Source organism: Pinus tabuliformis, chromosome 3_1, assembly GCF_031772625.1.
Source record: "Pinus tabuliformis cultivar Carrire ecotype Pingquan chromosome 3_1, CPIR1, whole genome shotgun sequence".
Lineage (NCBI taxonomy): Eukaryota > Viridiplantae > Streptophyta > Pinopsida > Pinales > Pinaceae > Pinus > Pinus tabuliformis.
In genome coordinates this window covers 805140587-805160319 of record NC_142301.1, presented here as the reverse complement: position 1 = coordinate 805160319, position 19733 = coordinate 805140587, and positions in this window count along the sequence as shown.

Here is a 19733-nt window from a genome sequence, read left to right as displayed (position 1 = left end):
CCTTAAACGGTGGACAATCTTATATATACGCTGGAATGATGGTCTTGTATATACGTTGGAATCAATTACATGCACAACAATGCCCTATATTCTACACTCAGCTCAATACTCAGTCAACGCTGGATAGTCATACGCTTATATAAACGCTGGACAGTCTCAGATATACGTTGCTCTCAGTGAATGATATATGTTGTTCATAGTAAATACGTTGTGGATGTTCACAAGATAACTGTACGCAGTCTTAATGTTCACGCTGGTTTTATGCTACCATGGGAGATAGTTGTATGCATTCATGCAGCCATAGGAGATACCTGTACGTAGTCAATGTTCACGCTTTTTGCAGTCACACTCATACGTAGCCAAAGGAAAGGCCCTACTATACGATGCAGAGCACATATAGATTCTATACGCAGAAGCACATATACGCTGAGCACATATAGACTCTATACGCAGAGCACACATGGAAAACTCTATACAATACGTTGTTCATGAATATATACGCTGGTCAGGAAGTCAAGGGTACCACTGTCATCAAGCAGCAGTGATGAAAAGGTCATGGTTATAGCCACAATAATACGCTGTCATGGTATTACAATATGTATATATGTCAATAGCAAGCTATATATGCACGACATTCATAAAACAGTCAACGTTCTATGCCGGTTTTAGAGACACTTAATATATATACGTTGGGCATGAAAGACACATCTATGCTAGTCATTAAAAGGAACAACTGCAGTGATCAAGAATAGTTGTTGTGATGTATGTGGATCTGGTAGTGTAGATCAGGCTACCGTGTGGGGTAGATCAGGCAGCGTAGATCAGGGTTTAGAGACTCCAGTCACTCATACGCAGTTCTTGGAGACTCTTATGCACAGGTCATAGAGACACGCAGCAATAAAAGAAAACCTATAGCTGAAGAATACCAATATGCTGTGTGTAAAGGGATTGCGTGGAACTATAGCCTAGCTGCTTTGCTAGGCTGCAAGCCATAGCAAGCAGCTAAGGTTGACATCAACAGAAGCAAATTGTTGCAGCATGATGAAGCAAAGAGAAGGCTGAGGCAACAACATGATGGGCAATACTATGAGATCATGTGCATAGGCAGCACAATGATACATTAGCAGGGGCAACAACATGATGATGATGCACATTAGTTTGAGCAGCATTATGATGGATAAGATCATGGACTCGGGCAGCACGATAATAATTATGATTAGTGCAGCATGTTACAGTATGCAGTGGTGCAACTAGAGGACCAGATGCAGCATGATGATAGGTATCAGTTGAAGTGGATTGTCTTCAACTGATCACATCGTAATAGGAGATGATCTATGCTCAGATCTAGACAAGTCAAAGTATTGACTTTTGTTGTAAATGTACTATCTCTCTCTCTCTCTCTCTCTCTATTTCTCCGATGAACTTTGAAGAAAATAAAAGAAGAATTGATCAAGGGTTTCCCCACGCATTGTGGGGTTCGTCCCTGGCTTGCGCCACATCTTGTGTCCTCTTGTCTTGGCTTGTCTTCTGCGATTTATATTTATGTTCTATCTGCAGTTTACTTTATGTTGATGTGATTGCTTATATGGAAAAGAAATTAAATAAATCTCTCTAGCATAGAACATACCAAAACTTAACAAATTGACATATTATGAATATTCTTGGATGGCCTTCTAATCCAATCTTCTACAGAATAAGGTTCAATATCTTTTTGGGTTACAACTCCATAGTTACATTTTAGATTAGCCTCCATACACACTTGCCTACCAAAGCCCCAAATGGTGTATATTCTTTTCAATATTCTGAAGTCTTTCAGCTTTGCAATGGCCTACTATTTGACTAGAGGGACGACATCTCTCTCACTTTTCTCCAGACCATAAGACAAACTAATCTTCCTAATATTTTCTATGACCTCTTTAGGCGTCAAAACCGAGTAATAAAAGTTGATTGGAATTCTATCGAATATTGATCTGTGTTGATTTCTGGTAGCATCAAATGTGCTTAAAGTCTCAATTTTTGCAGGGAGGCTTGGGCACATGTATTCCAAAGAACCTAGAAAGCGTTTTAGGAAAGCGTTATTCTTATTGTTGGGTTCTTGTTATGACTTGGTAGTTATGTGACCTTGAATGCTTTAAACTCTTCAACTAATTGGATTTGAAACAATATACATGTGTCTCTCCTCGCCAACCTTCTTCCTTTTACCCCCGTTCAATTTTCCATTTCTTGACAAACGAGAGTATGGACAAGAGATTAACAGATGGCTGATAGTTTCTATCTTTTCTTTGCATAGGGAGCATCTGCCGCTCCATATTTCTTTTATGCAATACTTCCCAAGTGAGGTCCTTATTCCTTATTGCTTACGACATGAATATTATGGATTTGAGAGGGCATTGGAACTTCTGAAGTGGTTTCCACCACCATTGGATTTAGGAAAGAGTTTTTTTGGTAGCATCAAATTTGCTCTAAGTCTCAAATTTTGCAGGGAGGCTTGGGCACATGTATTCCAAAGAACCCAGAAGGCGTTTTAGGAAAGAGTTTTTCTTATTTTTGGTTCTTGTTAGGACCTGGTAGTTATGTGACCTTGAACGCTTTAAAGTCTTCAACTAACTGGATTTGAAACAATCTACAGGTGTCTCTCCTCACCAACCTTCTTTCTTTCACCCTTGTTCAGTTTTCCATTTCTTGACAAATGAGAGTATGGACAAGAGATTAAAAGCTGGCTGATAGTTTCTCCGTTTTCTTTGCATAGGGAGCATTTGCCCTTGCATATTTCTTTTATGCAATACTTCCCAAGTGAGGTCCTTATTCCTTGTTGCTTACGACATGAATATTATGGATTGGGGAGGGGATTGGATCTTCCGAAGTGGTTTCCACCACCATTGGATTTCCTAAGACCTTTCATTTTCACAGAAAGACAACCTAACCTAGGAGTCTATATTCCTATAGAAGGGTTCTTATACGTAGTTCATCTTCTGCCTCAATTCTCACATGGCTTGATTTAGGATTTGCTATATAAGTCTGCCTGAGTTAACCTTCAAGACCATTAAGGTTTTAGGATCTATTTCTTTCCAATCTTGATGCTAGATGGCGAACCTGGACTACAATGAAAATAACCCTTCTCATAACATAATAAGTCTCTATCAAGTTTTTGGGGAGATTGAATCGTTCCCAAGTTTCAATGCATGGATATGCACCTATGTCCACTCTTTCACCATTTCCCACCTTCCATACCAACATAGTTTACTGCTAGTGGGAATGCCAATTTCCTTTCATATGATTGACACATTATAAATATTCTTGGATGGCCTTCTAATCCAATCTTCTACTGAATAAGTTTCAATATATTTTTTGGTTACATCTCCACAGTTACGTTTTAGATTAGCTTCCATACGCACTTGCTTGCCAAAGCCCCAAATGGTGTATATTCTTTTCAATATTCCGAAGTGTTTCGGCTTTGCAATGGCCTACTATTTGACTAGAGGGATGCCTTCTCTCTCACTATTCTCCAGACCATAGGACAAACTAATCTTCCTAATATTTTCTAAGACCCCTTTAGGTATCAAAACCGAGGAATAATAGTTGTTTGGAATTGTATCCAATATTGATCTGTGTTGATTTTTGGTAGAATCAAATGTGCTTTAAGTCTGAATTTTTGCAGGGAGGCTTGGGCACATGTATTCCAAAGAACCCTGCAAGCGTTTTAGGAAAGAGTTTTTCTTATTGTTGGGCTCTTTTCATGAGTTGGTAGTTATGTGACCTTGAATGCTTTAAACTCTTCAAGTAACTGGATTTGAAACAATCTACAAGTGTCTCCCCTCGCCAACCTTCTTTCTTTCACCCTTGTTGAATTTTCCATTTCTTGACAAACGAGAGTATGTACAAGAGATTAACAGATGGGTGATAGTTTCTCCCTTTTCTCTGTATAGGGAGTAGCTGCCCCTGGATATTTCTTTTATGCAATTCTTCCCAAGTGAGGTCCTTATTCATTATTGCTTACAACATGAATATTATGGATTTGAGAGGGGATTGGATCTTCCAAAGTCGTTTCCACCACCATCGGATTTTGGAAAGAGTTTTTCTAGTAGCAACAAATGTGCTATAAGTCTCAAATTTTGCAGGGAGGCTTGGGCACATGTATTCAAGAGAACACATAAAGTGTTTTAGGAAAGAGTTTTTCTTATTGTTGGGTTGTTGTTATGACTTGGTAGTTATGTGACCTTGAATGCTTTAAAGTCCTCAACTAACTGGATTTGAAACAATCTACAAGTGTCTTTCATCGCCAACCTTATTTCTTTCACCCCTGTTCAATTTTCGATTTCTTGAGAAACGAGGGTATGGACGAGAGATTAACATATGGCTGATAGTTTCTCCCTTTTCTTTGCATAGGGAGCATCTGCCCCTACATATTTCTTTTACGCAATACTTCCCATTTGAGGTCCTTATTCCTTATTGCTTACGACATGAATATTATGGATTTTAGAGGGGATTGGATCTTCCGAAGTGGTTTCCACCACCATTGGATTTCCTAAGACCTTTCATTTTGACACAAAGACAGCCTAACCTAGGAGTCTATATTCCTAGAGAAGGGTTCTTAGACCTAGTTCATCTTCTGCCTCCTTAATTCTTACATGGCTTGATTTAGGATTTTCTGTATAAGCCTCCGAGAGATAACCTTCAATAACATTAAGGGTTTAGGATCTATTTCTTTCCGTCTTGATGCTAGATGGCGAACCTGGACTACAATGAAAATAACTCTTCTCATAACATAATAAGTCTCTATCAAGTTTTTAGGGAGATTGAATCCTTCCCCACTTTCAATGCATGGATCTGCACCAATGTCCACTCTTTAACCATTTCCAACCTTCCATACCAACTAGTTTCCTCCTATTGGGAATGCCAATTACCTTTCATATGAGTCACACATTATGAATATTCTTGGATGTCCTTCTAATCCAATCTTCTACAGAATAAGGTTCAATATCTTTTTGCGTGACAACTCCACAGTTACATTTTAGATTAGCCTCTATACACACTTTACTAACAAAGCCCCAAATGAGATATATTCTTTTCAATATTCTGAAGTCTTTCGGCTTTGCAATGGCCTACTATTTGACTAGAGGGATGCCTTCTCTCTCACTTTTCTCCAGACCATAGGAGAAACTAATGTTCCTAATATTTTCTATGACCCCTTTAGGTGTCAAAAACGAAGAATAAAGGTTGATTGGAATTGTATCGAATATTGATTTGTGTTGATTTCTGGCAGCGTCAAATGTGCTCTAATTCTCAATTTTTGCATGGAGGCTTCGGCAAATGTGTTCCAAAGAACCCAGAAAGCATTTTAGGAAAGAGTTTTTCTTATTGTTGGGTTCTTGTTATGACTTGGTAGTTATGTGACCTTGAATGCTTTAAACTCTTCAACTAATTGGATTTGAAACAATCTACAAGTGTCTCTCCTCGTCAACCCTCTTTCTTTTACCCCAGTACAATTTTCCATTTCTTGACAAACGAGAGTATGGACAAGAGATTAACAGGTGGCTGATAGTTTCTCCCTTTTCTTTGCAAAGGGAGCATTTACCCCTGCATATTTCTTTTATGAAATACTTCCCAAGTGAGGTCCTTATTCGTTATTGGTTACGACATGAATATTATGGATTTGAGAGGGGATTAGATCTTCCGAAGTCATTTCCACCACCATTGGATTTCTTAAGACCTTTCATTTTCACACAAAGACTACCTAACCTAGGAGTCTATATTCCTATAGAAGGGTTCTTAGACCTACTTCATCTTCCGCCTCCTTAATTCTGACATGGCTTGATTTAGGATTTTCTATATAAGCCTCCCAAAGTTAACCTTCAATACCATTAAGGTTTTAGGATCTATTTCTTTCCATTCTTGATGCCAGATGGCGAACCTGGACTACAATGAAAATAGCCCTTCTCATAACGTAGTAAGTCTCTATCAAGTTTTTAGGGAGATTGAATTCTTCCCCACTTTCAATGCATGTATCTGCACCAATGTCCACTCTTTCACCATTTCCTACCTTCCATACCAACTAGTTCCCTGCTACTGGGAATGGCAGTTGCCTTTGATATGATTGACACATTATGAATATTCTTTGATGGCCTTCTAATCCAATCTTCTACAAAATAAGGTTCAATATCTTTTTGGGTTACAACTCCACAGTTACATTTTAGATTAGCCTCCATATACTCTTGCTTGCCAAAGCCCCAAATGGTGTATATTCTTTTCAATATTCCGAAGTCTTTCGGCTTTGCAATGGCCTACTATTTGACTAGAGGGATGCCTTCTCTCTCACTTTTCTCCAGACCATAGGACAAGCTAATATTCCTAATATTATCTATGTCCCCTTTAGGTGTCAAAACCGAGGAATAAAAGTTGATTGGAATTGTATCCAATATTGATTTGTGTTAATTTCTGGTAGCATCAAATGTGCTCTAAGTCTCAATTTTTGCAGGGAGGCTTGGGCACATGGATTCCAAAGAACCCAGAAAGCGTTTGAGGAAAGAGTTTTTTTATTGTAAGGTTCTTGTTATGACTTGGTAGTTATGTGACCTTGAATGCTTTAAACTCTTCAACTAATTGGATTTGAAACAATCTACAAGTGTCTCTCCTTACCAACCTTTTTCCTTTTACCCCTGTTCAATTTTCCATTTCTTGACATATGAGAGTATGGACAAGATATTAACAGATGGCTGATAGTTTCTCCCTTTTCTTTGCATAGCGAGCATCTGCTTCTGCATATTTCTTTTATGCAATACTTCCCAAGTGCGGTCCTTATTCCTTATTGCTTACGACATGAATATTATGGATTTGAGAGGGGATTGGATCTTCTGAATTGGTTTCCACCACCATTGGTTTTAGGAAAGAGTTTCTCTAGTATAATCAAATGTGCTCTAAGTCTCAACTTTTGCAAGGAGGCTTGGGCACATGTATTCCAAAGAACCCAAAAAGCGTTTTAGGTAAGAGTTTTTCTTATTGTTGGGTTCTTGTTATGACTTGGTAGTTATGTGACCTTGAATGCTTTAAAGTCTTCAACTTGTTGGATTTGAAACAATCTACAAGTGTCTCTCCTCGTCAACCTTCTTTCTTTCTCCCCTGATCAATTTTCCAATTCTTGACAAACGAGAGTATGGATAAGAGATTAATAGATCGCTGATAGTTTCTCCCTTTTTTTGTATAGGGAGCATCTGCCCCTGCCTGTGTTGCACGGGTACCCGCACCCGGGGGTGGGGTTCTCGAACCGTCCCGGGTTCCCGCACCCAAGTACCGGATTCGGGTACGGGTTCTTCCCAGACGAACCCAGAAGAACCGGGTTCTTCAAAAAAAAAATTTGGATTCTTTTCCTTTAACGGGTTCTTGGGTTCTTGGGTTCTTCGGGTGCTTGGGTTCTTGGGTTCTTTGGGTTGGGTTCTTTGTGTTCTTTGGGTTGGGTTCTTTGGGTTCTGCGGGTTGGGTTCTTCGGGTTCTTCGGGTTGGGTTCTTTGGGTTCTTCGGGTTCTTTGGGTTCTTCATAAAAAAAACTATATTAAAAATTTAATTTTCAAATAATTTTTTTTTTATTGAAATTTAAAAAATAGCTTATAACAAAGGTAAAAAACTTTAAAAACCCTAAATCTTTAAGACTTTAACTCTTTACACAAGCAAATATCTGATAGACTCATACCGTGATACGTGATTATTCTTGGCGGCAGAGCACCGCGACATACCAGAAGATCAAACACCGTGATCACTGAATATTGATTTCATTTAACTTTTAAGTTTTTTCCATTTGGTTGAGGCTTCAGCCGTCCCCGTTTACGATTTCCGGCGGCAGTGGGCAGCTTTAGTAGCAGTGGGCAATGGGCAGCTTCAGCAGCAGTGGACAGAGCAGCTTCAATGGCAGTGGTATTTACAAGTTTTTGTTTTCAATTTTATTATTCCATGAAAAAGTTTCACAAGACCCGTGCGTGAAAAATATAGGTGCATTATAATTTATATTACACATTTGAACAGTGAACACCCACAGGGGCTCAACTACATTAAGCTGCATTACACTTTCATTGTAAGTGGATCGCAATTGCCCACTAGCAGTCACTACTGCAATATCCCTAATGCCATAGGTGTTCGTGATTACTTAAACCCAAAAATCCAGGCCTGTAGACCCGTGTTCTTTGTTCCAACGATGAGCTTTGTGGAACGGAACGTCGCCACCATCTAATTTGCAAGGCTCCTTGGAGCATATTAGCAAGTTTAATTGCAATGTTTTCCATCGACACGTAAAATTGAGTTGGCAAAACATATAATAAATAATTCCCTTCTCTATACAGATGGACATTCAATTGTAACAACTCAATTTAAAAGCTAAATATGTCACTTATGTCGAGAACATAGAATATATGGCATCAAAACCAGAACTGGAAAAGAGACCTCTTAATCTGTAATTTGAGCCTGCAGATTCTTATAAATCAATTTGGAATGAAACATTCATTCCCGAGCCAAATAACCATCAAATTATAAACTGTAAATGCACACATACAGGTTCAAACATTTTCAGTCAAATAGAAAGTAGGATTGAGACCAGTCATAAGCTGTAATCAGATTGTTGTTAAATGGCGAAGGGCTATTTTGGACAATGGCTAAATTAAGTATCAAAATCTGCCAATTTCTCACAGCATTCTCAAAGTTTTCTTGTTTAAAGTTGAAAAATATACAAATTCATATATATTATTAATTATAAATTTATAATTTATAAAATATAATTATTAAAATTTAATATTATTATATTACCCGACGAACCCACGCACCCTGTTTCCAAAAATGCCGTCCCCGTCCCCATCCCCGTCCCCGTCCCCGTCCCCGCACCCACCTTTCCTGGCAACATAGGTCCCTGCATATTTCTTTTATGCAATACTTCCCAAGTGAGCTCCTTATTCCTTACTGCTTACGACATGAATATTATGGGTTGGAGAGGGGATTGGATCTTCCAAAGTGGTTTCCACCACCATTGGATTTCCTAAGACCTTTCATTTTCACACAAATACAACCTAACCTAGGAGTCTGTATTCCTATAGAAGGGTTCTTAGACCTAGTTCATCTTCTGCCTCAATTTTGACATGGCTTGGTTTAGGATTTTCTATAGAAGCCTCCCAGAGTTAACCTTCAAGACCATTAAGGTTTTAGGATCTATTTGTTTCCATTCTTGATGCTAGATGGCGAACCTAGACTACAATGAACATAACCCTTCTCATAACATAATAAGTCTCTATCAAGTTTTGAGGGAGATTGAATCCTTCCCCACTTTCAATGTATGGATCTGCACCAATGTTCACTCTTTCACCATTTCCCACGTTCCATACGAACTAGTTTCCTGCTAGTGGTAGTGCCAATTTCCTTTCATATGATTGACACATTATGAATATTCTTGGATGGCCTTCTAATCCAATCTTCTATTGAATAAGTTTGAATATATTTATTTGTTACAACTCCATAGTTACATTTTAGATTAGCCTCCATACGCACTTGCTTGCCAAAGCCCCAAATGCTGTATATTCTTTTCAATATTCCGAAGTGTTTCGGCTTTGCAATGGCCTACTATTTGACTAGAGGGATGCCTCCTCTCTCTCACTTTTCTCTAGACCATAGGACAAACTAATCTTCCTAATATTTTCTAAGAGCCCTCTAGGTATCAAAACCAAGAAATAAAAGTTGATTGGAATTGTATCCAATATTGATCTGTGTTGATTTCTGGTAGAATCAAATGTGTTCTAAGTCTCAATTTTTGCAGGGCACATGTATTCCGAAGAACTCTGAAAGCGTTTTAGGAAAGAGTTTTTCTTATTGTTGGGTTCTTGTCATGGCTTGGTAGTTATGTGACCTTGAATGCTTTAAACTCTTCAACTAACTGGATTTGAAACAATCTACAAGCGTCTCTCCTCGCCAACCTTCTTTCTTTCACCCTTGTTCAATTTTCCATTTCTTGACAAACGAGAGTATTGACAAGAGATTAACAGATCGCTGATAGTTTCTCCCTTTTCTCTGTATAGGGAGCATCTGCCCTTGCATATTTCTTTTATGCAATACTTCCCAAGGGAGGTCCTTATTCCTTATTGCTTACAAGATGAATATTATGGATTTGAGAGGGGATTGGATATTCCGAAGTGGTTTCCACCACCATTGGATTTAGGAAAGAGTTTTTCTGGTAGCATCAAATGTGCTCTAAGTCTCAAATATTGTAGGGAGGCTTGGGCACAAGTATTGCAAAGAACCTAGAAAGTGTTTTAGGAAAGAGTTTTTCTTATTGTTGGGTTGTTGTTATGACTTGGTAGTTATGTGACCTTATATGCTTTAATCTCTTGAACTAACTAGATTTGAAACAATCTACAGGTGTTTCTCATCGCCCACCTTCTTTCTTTCACCCCTGTTCAATTTTCCTTTTCTTGACAAACAAGAGTATGGACAAGAGATTAATAGATGGCTGATAGTTTCTCCCTTTTGTTTGCAAAGGGAGCATCTGCCCCTACATATTTGTTTTATGCAGTACTTCCCAATTGAGGTCCTTATTCCTTATTGCTTACGACATGAATATTATGGATTTGAGAGGGGATTGGATTCACCAAAGGTTTCCACCACCATTGGATTTCCTAAGACCTTTCATTTTCACACAAAGACAACCTAACGTAGGATTCTATATTCATATAGAAGGGTTCTTAGACCTAGTTCATCTTCTGCCTCATTAATTCTGACATGGCTTGATTTAGGATTTCCTATATAAGCCTCCCAGAGTTAACCTTGAAGACCATTAAGGTTTTAGGATCTAGTTCTTTCCATTCTTGATGCTAGATGGCGAACCTGGAATACAATGAAAATAACCCTTCTCATAACATAATAAGTCTTTATCAAGTTTTTGGGGAGATTGAATCCTTTCCCACTTTCAATGCATGGATTTGCACCAATGTCCACTCTTTCACCATTTCCCACCTTCCATACCAACTAGTTTCCTGCTAGTGGGAATGCCAATTTCCTTTCATATGATTGACACATTATGAATATTCTTGGATGGCCTTTAATCCAATCTTCTACTTAATAAGCTTCAATATATTTTTGGGTTACATTTCCACAGTTGCATTTTGGATTAGCCTCATTACGCACTTGCCTGCCAGAGCCGCAAATGGTGTATATTCTTTTCAATATTTTGAAGTGTTTCGGCTTTGCAATGGCCTACTATTTGACTAGAGGGATGCCTTCTCTCTCACTTTTCTCCAGACCATAGGACAAAGTAATCTTCCTAATATTTTCTAAGACCGCTTTAGGTATCAAAACCAAGGAATAAAAGTTGATTGGAATTGTATCCAATATTGATCTGTGTTGATTTCTGGTAGAATCAAATGTGCTCTAAGTTTCAATTTTTGCAGAGAGGCTTGGGCACATGTATTCCAAAGAACCCAAAAAGCGTTTTAGGAAAGAGTTTTTCTTATTGTTAGGTTCTTCTCATGAATTGGTAGTTATGTGACCTTGAATGCGTTAATCTCTTCAACAAACTGGATTTGAAACAATCTATAAGCGTCTCTCCTCGCCAACCTTCTTTCTTTCACCCTTGTTCAATTTTCCATTTCTTGACAAATGAGAGTATGGACAAGAGATTAACGGATGGCTGATAGTTTCTCCCTTTTCTTTGTATAGGGAGCATTTGCCCCTGCACATTTCTTTCATGCAATAATTCCCAAGTGAGGTCCCTATTGCTTATTGTTTATGACATGAATATTATGGATTTGAGAGGGGATTGGATCTTCTGAAGTGGTTTTCACCACCATTGGATTTAGGAAAGAGTTTTTCTGGTAGCATCAAGTTTGCGCTAAGTCACAAATTTTGCAGGGAGGCTTGGGCACATGTATTCCAAAGAACCCAGAAAGTGTTTTAGGAAAGAGTTTTTCTTATTGTTGGGTTGTTGTTATGACTTGGTAGTTATGTGGTCTTGAATGCTTTAAATTCTTCAAGTAATTGGATTTGAAACAATCTACAAGTGTCTCTCCTCGCCAACCTTCTTTCTTTCACCCCTGTTCAATTTTCCATTTCTTGGCAAATGAGAGTATGGACAAGAGATTAACAGATGGTTGATAGTTTCTCCCTTTTCCTTGCATAGGGAGCATTCGCCCTTGCATATTTCTTTTATCCAATACTTCCCAAGTGAGGTCCTTATTCCTTGTTGCTTACGACATGAATATTATGGATTTGAGAGGGGATTGGATCTTCCTAATTGGTTTCCACCAGCATTGGATTTCCTAGGACTTTTCATTTTCACAGAAAGACAACCTAACTTAGGAGTCTATATTCCTATAGAAGGGTTCTTAGACCTAGTTCATCTACTGCCTCCTTAATTTTGACATGGCTTGATTTAGGATTTTCTATATAAGCCTCCGAGAGTTAACCTTCAATACCATTAAGGTTTTAGGATCTATTTCTTTCCATTCTTGATGCTAGATGGTGAACCTGGAATACAATGAAAATATCCCTTCTCATAACATAATAAGTCTCTATGAAGTTTTTAGGGAGATTGAATTCTTCCCCACTTTCAATGCATGGTTCTGCACCAATGTCGACTCTTCCACCATTTCCCACCTTCCATACCAACTAGTTTCCTGCTATTGGGAATGCCAATTGCCTTTCATATGATTGGCACATTATGAATATTCTTGGATGGCCTTCTAATCCATTCTTCTACAAAATAAGGTTCAATATCTTTTTGGGTTACAACTCCACAGTTACATTTCAGATTAGACTCCATACACGCTTGCCAAAGCCCCAAATGGTGTATATTCTTTTCATTATTCTGAAGTCTTTCAGCTTTGCAATGACCTACTATTTGACTCGAGGGATGCCTTCTCTCTCACTTTTCTCTAGACTATAAGACAAACTAATCTTCCTAATATTTTCTATGACCCCTCTAGGTATCAAAACTGAGGAATAAAATTTGATTGGAATTGTATCGAATATTGGTCTGTGTGTATTTCTAGTAGCATCAAATGTGCTCCAAGTCTCAATATTTGCAGGGAGGCTTGGGCAATTGTATTCCAAAGAACCCAGAAAGCATTTTGGGAAAGAGTTTTTCTTATTGTTGGGTTCTTGTTATGACTTCGTAGTTATGCGACCTTGAATGCTTTAAACTCTTTAACTAACTGGATTTGAAACAATCTACAAGTGTCTCTCCTTGCCAACCTTCTTTCTTTCACCCCTCTTCAATTTTACATTTCTTGACAAACGAGAGTATGGATAAGAGATTAACAGATGGCTGATACTTTCTGCCTTTTCTTTGCATAGGGAGCATTTGCCCCTGCATATTTCTTTTATGCAATAATTCCCAAGTGAGGTCCTTATTCCTTATTGCTTACGACATTAATATTATGGATTTGAGAGGGGATTGGATCTTCCGAAGTAGTTTCCACCAACATTTGATTTAGGAAAGAGTTTTTCTGGTAGCTTTAAATATGCTCTGAGTCTCAAATTTTGCAGGGAGGCTTGCGAACATGTATTCCAATGAACCCAGAAAGTGTTTTAGGAAAGATTTTCTCTTATTGTTGGGTTCTTGTTATGACTTGGTAGTTATGTGACATTGAATGCTTTAAACTCTTCAACTAATTGGATTTGAAATAATCTACAAGTGTCTCTCCTCAACAAGCTTCTTTCTTTCACCCCTGTTCAATTTTCCATTTCTTGACAAACGAGAGTATGGACAAGAGATTAACGAATGGTTGATAGTTTCTCCCTTTTCTTTGCATAGGGAGCATCTGCCCCTACATATTTCATTTATGCAATACTTCCCAATGTGAGGTCCTTATTCCTTATTTCTCACGACATGAATATTATGGATTTGAGAGGGGATTGGATCTTCCCAAGTGGTTTCGACCACCATTGGATTTCCTAAGACCTTTCATTTTCACACAAAGATAACCTAACCTAGGAGTCTATATTCCTATAGAAGCGCTCTTAGACCTAGTTCATCTTCTGCCTTCTTAATTCTGACATGGCTTGATTTAGGATTTTCTATAAATCCTACCAGAGTTAACCTTGAAGTCCATTAAGGTTTTAGGATCTAGTTCTTTCCATTGTTGATGCTAGATGGCGAACCTGGACTACAATGAAAATAACCGTTCTCATAACATAATAAGTCTCTATCAAGTTTTTAGGGAGATTGAATCCTTCCCCACTTTCAATGTATGGATCCGCACCAATGTCCACTCTTTCACCATTTCCCACCTTCCATACTAACTAGTTTCCTGCTAGTGGGAATGCCAATTTCCTTTCATATCATTGACACATTATGAATATTCTTGTATGGCCTTCTAATATAATCTTCTACTGAATAAGGTTGAATATCTTTTTGGGTTACAACTTCACAGTTACGTTTTAGAGTAGCCTGCATACACACTTTCCTGCGAAAGCCCCCAATGGTGTATATTCTTTTCAATATTCTGAAGTCTTTCGGTTTTGCAATGGCCTACTGTTTGACTAGAGGGATGCCTTCTCTCTCACTTTTCTCTAGACCATAGGACAAATTAATCTTCCTAATATTTTCTATGACCCCTTTAGGTATCAAAACTGAGGAATAAAAGTTGATTGGAATTGTATCCAATATTGATATGTGTTGATTTTTGGTAGCGTTAAATGTGATCTAAGTCTCATTTTTTGCAGGGAGGCTTGGGCACATGTATTCCAAAGAACCCAGAAAGCATTTTAGGAAAGATTTTTTCTTATTTTTGGGTTCTTGTTATGACTTGGTAGTTATGTGACGTTGAATGCTTTAAACTCTTCAACTAAGTGGATTTGAAACAATCTACAAGTGTCTCTCCTCGCCAACCTTCTTTCTTTCACCCCTCTTCAATTTTCCATTTCTTGACAAACAGGAGTATGGACAAGATATTAACAGATGGCTGATAGTTTCTCGCTTTTGTTTGCATAGGGAGCATCTGCCCTTGCATATTTCTTTTATGCAATACTTACCAAGTGAGGTCCCTATTCCTTATTGCTTACGACATGAATATTATGGATTTGAGAGGGGATTGGATATTCCGAAGTGGTTTCCACCACCATTGGATTTAGGAAAGAGTTTTTCTGGTAGCATCAAATGTGCTCTAAGTCTCAAATTTTGCAGGGAGGCTTGGGCACATGTATTCCAAAGAACTCAAAAAGCGTTTTAGGAAAGAGTTTTTCTTATTGTTGGGTTCTTGTTATGACTTGGTAGTTATGTGACCTTGAATGCTTTAAACTCTTCAAGTAACTTGATTTCAATCAATCTACAAGTGTCTCTCCTCACCAACCTTCTTTCTTTCATCCCTGTTCAATTTTCCATTTCTTGACAAATGAGGGTATGGGCAAGAGATTAACAGATGGCTGATAGTTTCTACCTTTTCTTTGCATAGGGAGCATTTTCCCCTACATATTTCTTTTATGCAATACTTCCCAAGTGAGGTCCTTATTCCTTATTTCTTACGACATGAATATTATGGATTGGAGAGAGGATTGGATCTTCCAAAGTGGTTTCCACCACCATTGGATTTCCTAAGACCTTTCATTTTCACATAAAGATAACCTAACCTAGGAGTCTATATTCCTATAGAAGGGTTCTTAGACCTAGTTCATCTTCCGCCTCCTTAATTCTGACATGGCTTGATTTAGGATTTTCTATATAAGCCTCCCATAGTTAACCTTGAAGACCATTAAGGTTTTAGGATCTATTTCCTTCCATTCTTGATGCTAGATGGCGAACCTGGACTACAATGAAAATAACCCTTCTCATAACATAATAAGTCTCTATCAAGTTTTTAGGGAGATTGAATCCTTCCCCACTTTCAATGCATGGATCTGCACCAATGTTCACTCTTTCACCATTTCCCAACTTCCATACCAACTAGTTTCCTACTAGTGGGAATGCCAATTGCCTTTCATATGACTGACACATTATGAATATTTTTGGATGGCCTTCTAATCAAATGATCTACTGAATAAGCTTTAATATATTTCTGGGTTGCAACTCCACAGTTACATTTTAGATTAGCCTCCATACACACTTGTCTGCCAAAGCCCCAAATGGTGTATATTCTTTTCAATATTCTGAAGTGTTTCGGCTTTGCAATGGCCTACTATTTGACTAGAGGGATGCCTTCTCTCTCACTTTTCTCCAGACCATAATACAAACTAATCTTCCTAATATTTTCTATGAACCCTTTAGGTATCAAAACTGAGGAATAAAAGTTGATTGGAATAAAAGCCAGGAAGGGTTCACACAGAGCCCATGCACAGCAACGCAACAACTTCCATCGCAGAGGTCTGAATTTGCTGAAGGAGCTGATGCTTCTGAGCCGGGAGGGTTGGAAAAGGCTTCTCAACGCATATCAATTCTCAATTGAGCTGACGTAGTGACTTAGAAAATGATGTAGGGTCTACGTAGGGGCAACACAAAAGTAGTCGGGGAAGTCGCGGTTGTGCTGTCGGATCAGTCAGGACTTGCAGTGTAGAGTGATGTAATCTCACTAGTTTCTTTTGCTAAGTGATTTTCTCTTTAACTGGATTTTCGGGAGGGCATCCAGTAGTTGTATTCAGAAATACTTCAGCTTAATAAGAAAAACCCTCAAACCTGCTGCGCCGGTTTTCCCGCATTGGGTTTTTCCGATGACATTTGTCCAAAAACATCTGTGTCACTTGTGTGTATCTTTCTCTGTTGTTCGGTTTCTTGTTTCGACATATAATTTAATTGGTGTAGGTTGCAGTGTATGTATTTTGAGGTTTGTCGTACGAAATTGCAAATAACTTGTTCATGTAAATCTAACAAGTAGGAGATATATTATTAGTGTTGCAGTAGAAATTTCCGAGTTTAAGGAATTTTCACAATCTGACCATCAAAAGTCTTCGACCCCAAGAATTTGTTACAACTTACACTTGCTAGTTATGTGACCAAACTCTTCGATGGTGTTTCTTTTGCTACTTCGGTAAGTCTCTCGATTTTGGAACCATAGGTTCTTTTTTTATCCTTTCATAATGGTTTGTATTGGTTTCCTCTTAAGGTGTAAATATTCGAGCCATGCCTAACAGCAGGTTTCGTTAACTCTATGGATATAGAATTTCATGGTTTGGGGGTGAACAACGTTTTTGTGTTGCACAGGTAATCTGCTGCTCGAATCTATTCATTTCGCCCAAACCTTAGTTGTTGGTTATCAAGATTTGGTCATTCATTTTCTTTTGAGTTTTTCTTGTATTGATTCCTCTTGTTGGTTTAATGGCCAGGGTTCCGCCGCTTGCTCCTTTGCATCATGACATCACCAGAGTTTTGATTTCTAGTAGCATCATATGTGCTCTAAGTATCAAAATTTGCAGGAAGGCTTAGACACATGCATTCTCCAATACCGATAAATAATTTTGGGAAATTCCACCCGTAGACAGTTTTATTTAAATAATTAATTATTTTTAATAGGACCCTAAGTCTAAAGTTAGGAAATTAAAATAATTAAAGGGTATTAATCTAACTGTGGGTGAAACTTCTAGAAGAAGACGAAGATCAAGCCAAAGTATCTAAGCCATTGATTAGAAGTTACTCTGGGTCGTTGGTTGTCCAACATAAAGATATAAGAAGAGGCTTGAGGGGCACTTGGAAAATACATAGAGAGAAGATTAGAAGTTCGATTTTTTGAAGTAGAGATGCTGCCAAAGATATTTTCGATAGTGATATTTTGCAGAGAGGGGCAGTGATAGTATTTGGTGAGGAGTGCTAGAGAGCACAAGGCAGAGAGGAAAAAACGATGTCTAGAGAGAGGCCGACGCAGGCCCACGCAGTGCTGACGCAGTGGCAATGCAGAGCCTAGAGGGGGATCGAATTCCTGCTGAGGAAATCGAGTTTCAGAGGTCGGAAGCTAGGGTGTGAGACCAAGAGGTTGGAAATCAAAGTTTCTAAGCAACAGAGGATTAGAAGGAAGACCAACGCAATCCCCAGCAGAGGTGACGCAAAGACTGCATAGGGTTGACGCAGTTTTGCGCAGAGGCTGATGTAGAAGGGAGGCAAAGCCTCTTTCCAGCGAGATCAAGGTAAGATTCTTACAATGACAGGGTGAGAGCATGTCACTACTTGTTTTGTCGAATTTTTCTTTGTACATGATATCCAGTTGGGCATCCAAAGAATTGTACTAATAATTACTACTGCTTAATAATAAAACCCTCAAAGCTGCTGCACCTATTTTCCCACGTTGGGTTTTTCTGAGGACATTTATCCAAAAATAACTTTGAGAAGTGTGGTATCTCTTTCCTATTTAGTTTGTTGTTTTCGCTTATAATTTAAATGGTGTAGACTGTAGTGTATTAGTTTCGATATTTATTGTAGGAAACAGTAAGTAACTTGATGCAAAAATTAACAATTAGGAGAAACTTAATCATATGTTGTAGTAGAAATTTTGTCATCCAATTTTTCACACGGAGAGCGGGCGAATGGCTAAACACCCAGGTTCTTATTAGCTCTTCACGAGTGTTGGGGTTTTCATCGGGAATAACCCTATCAATTAATTCTATTTATAGTGAAAGGCATTGCGCCCTAGTTACGTTATCGGCTATGAATGCATTTAATTTTTCACTTTGTGAATTTGGAGTCGCATACATTGTTATGTGGGTTTTCTTGTAAGACCGAATTCTCAGTCTTTTTTTGATTTTTATGGTCAGGCTTACAACCTAATGGTGATAGTAGTGTTTTGTGTCTCATTTAAAACATGTATTTACATGTTACAGGACTGACCAACGTCAACTGTGCTGAGATGCTGGGACCTAATTTCAAAGACTATAATTTTTATATTTCTAAAATTTAAAGTTAAAGAACTGTGCTGGGCTATAATTTTTGGTATTTCCAAAACTTAATCTGAATTCAAAATCTTAGTATTTCTCTTTACTTGATGAGATAATCTGAGATTCTTACTACGATTCGATGATTTGCTAAAGGCTTGGAAATGAAACTTTTTGTTACATCTGTGTATTGATGCAAGTAAAGAAAAATGTCTTCTTTATTTAGGCATAAACTCGACCCTGTCTGTTGCATGCTTTTTTGTATCAAAGTTATGGAAATGTATTATGAGAGTTCAATTTTCATTTCTATTCTCGGTTTACAACATTCATGAATAACTTTGTTTTAATATCAGTTCGAGGTTTTCCTAGTATTTAATTTCAAGGTTTACTATAAAATCTTTCAGTACAACTTCTTACAACTAGATCACCCGACAATAACCAAGACCTGGGTACACTGGGACCTGTGCATTGTCCTACAAGTGATTGTTTAACAATGAATATTAGTTTTTTGAACTGCTTGGGTTCACTTGAGACCTTGAGGATTAACCGGAAATAAGTCCTACAGTGTTTCTGCCTCTTCAGACCAATGTTTTTAAAACCGGAACCGGTGAGCAGACCGGTCCACCTAATGAACCGGTTTACCGCCTAGAACCGGTCGAACCACGACCGGTTTGGTCTAAACGAACTGGTTTTAGAAAAGTACATTAAATAATTGATTTCTAATGAAACAAAACTATTTTTAAGATTTAAAACCATGATTCCATGCCAATAGAGACAAAATATGCGAAGTTTGCTCATTTATATACGATGTAAGCAATGAGGCTCTAAATGGCCTATAAAGTCCAAAAACAATGTTTCAAGCTATGAGGCCATTGGCCTGCTACAAGTCTATAGTGTACAGATGATCAATCATCAAGTTCATC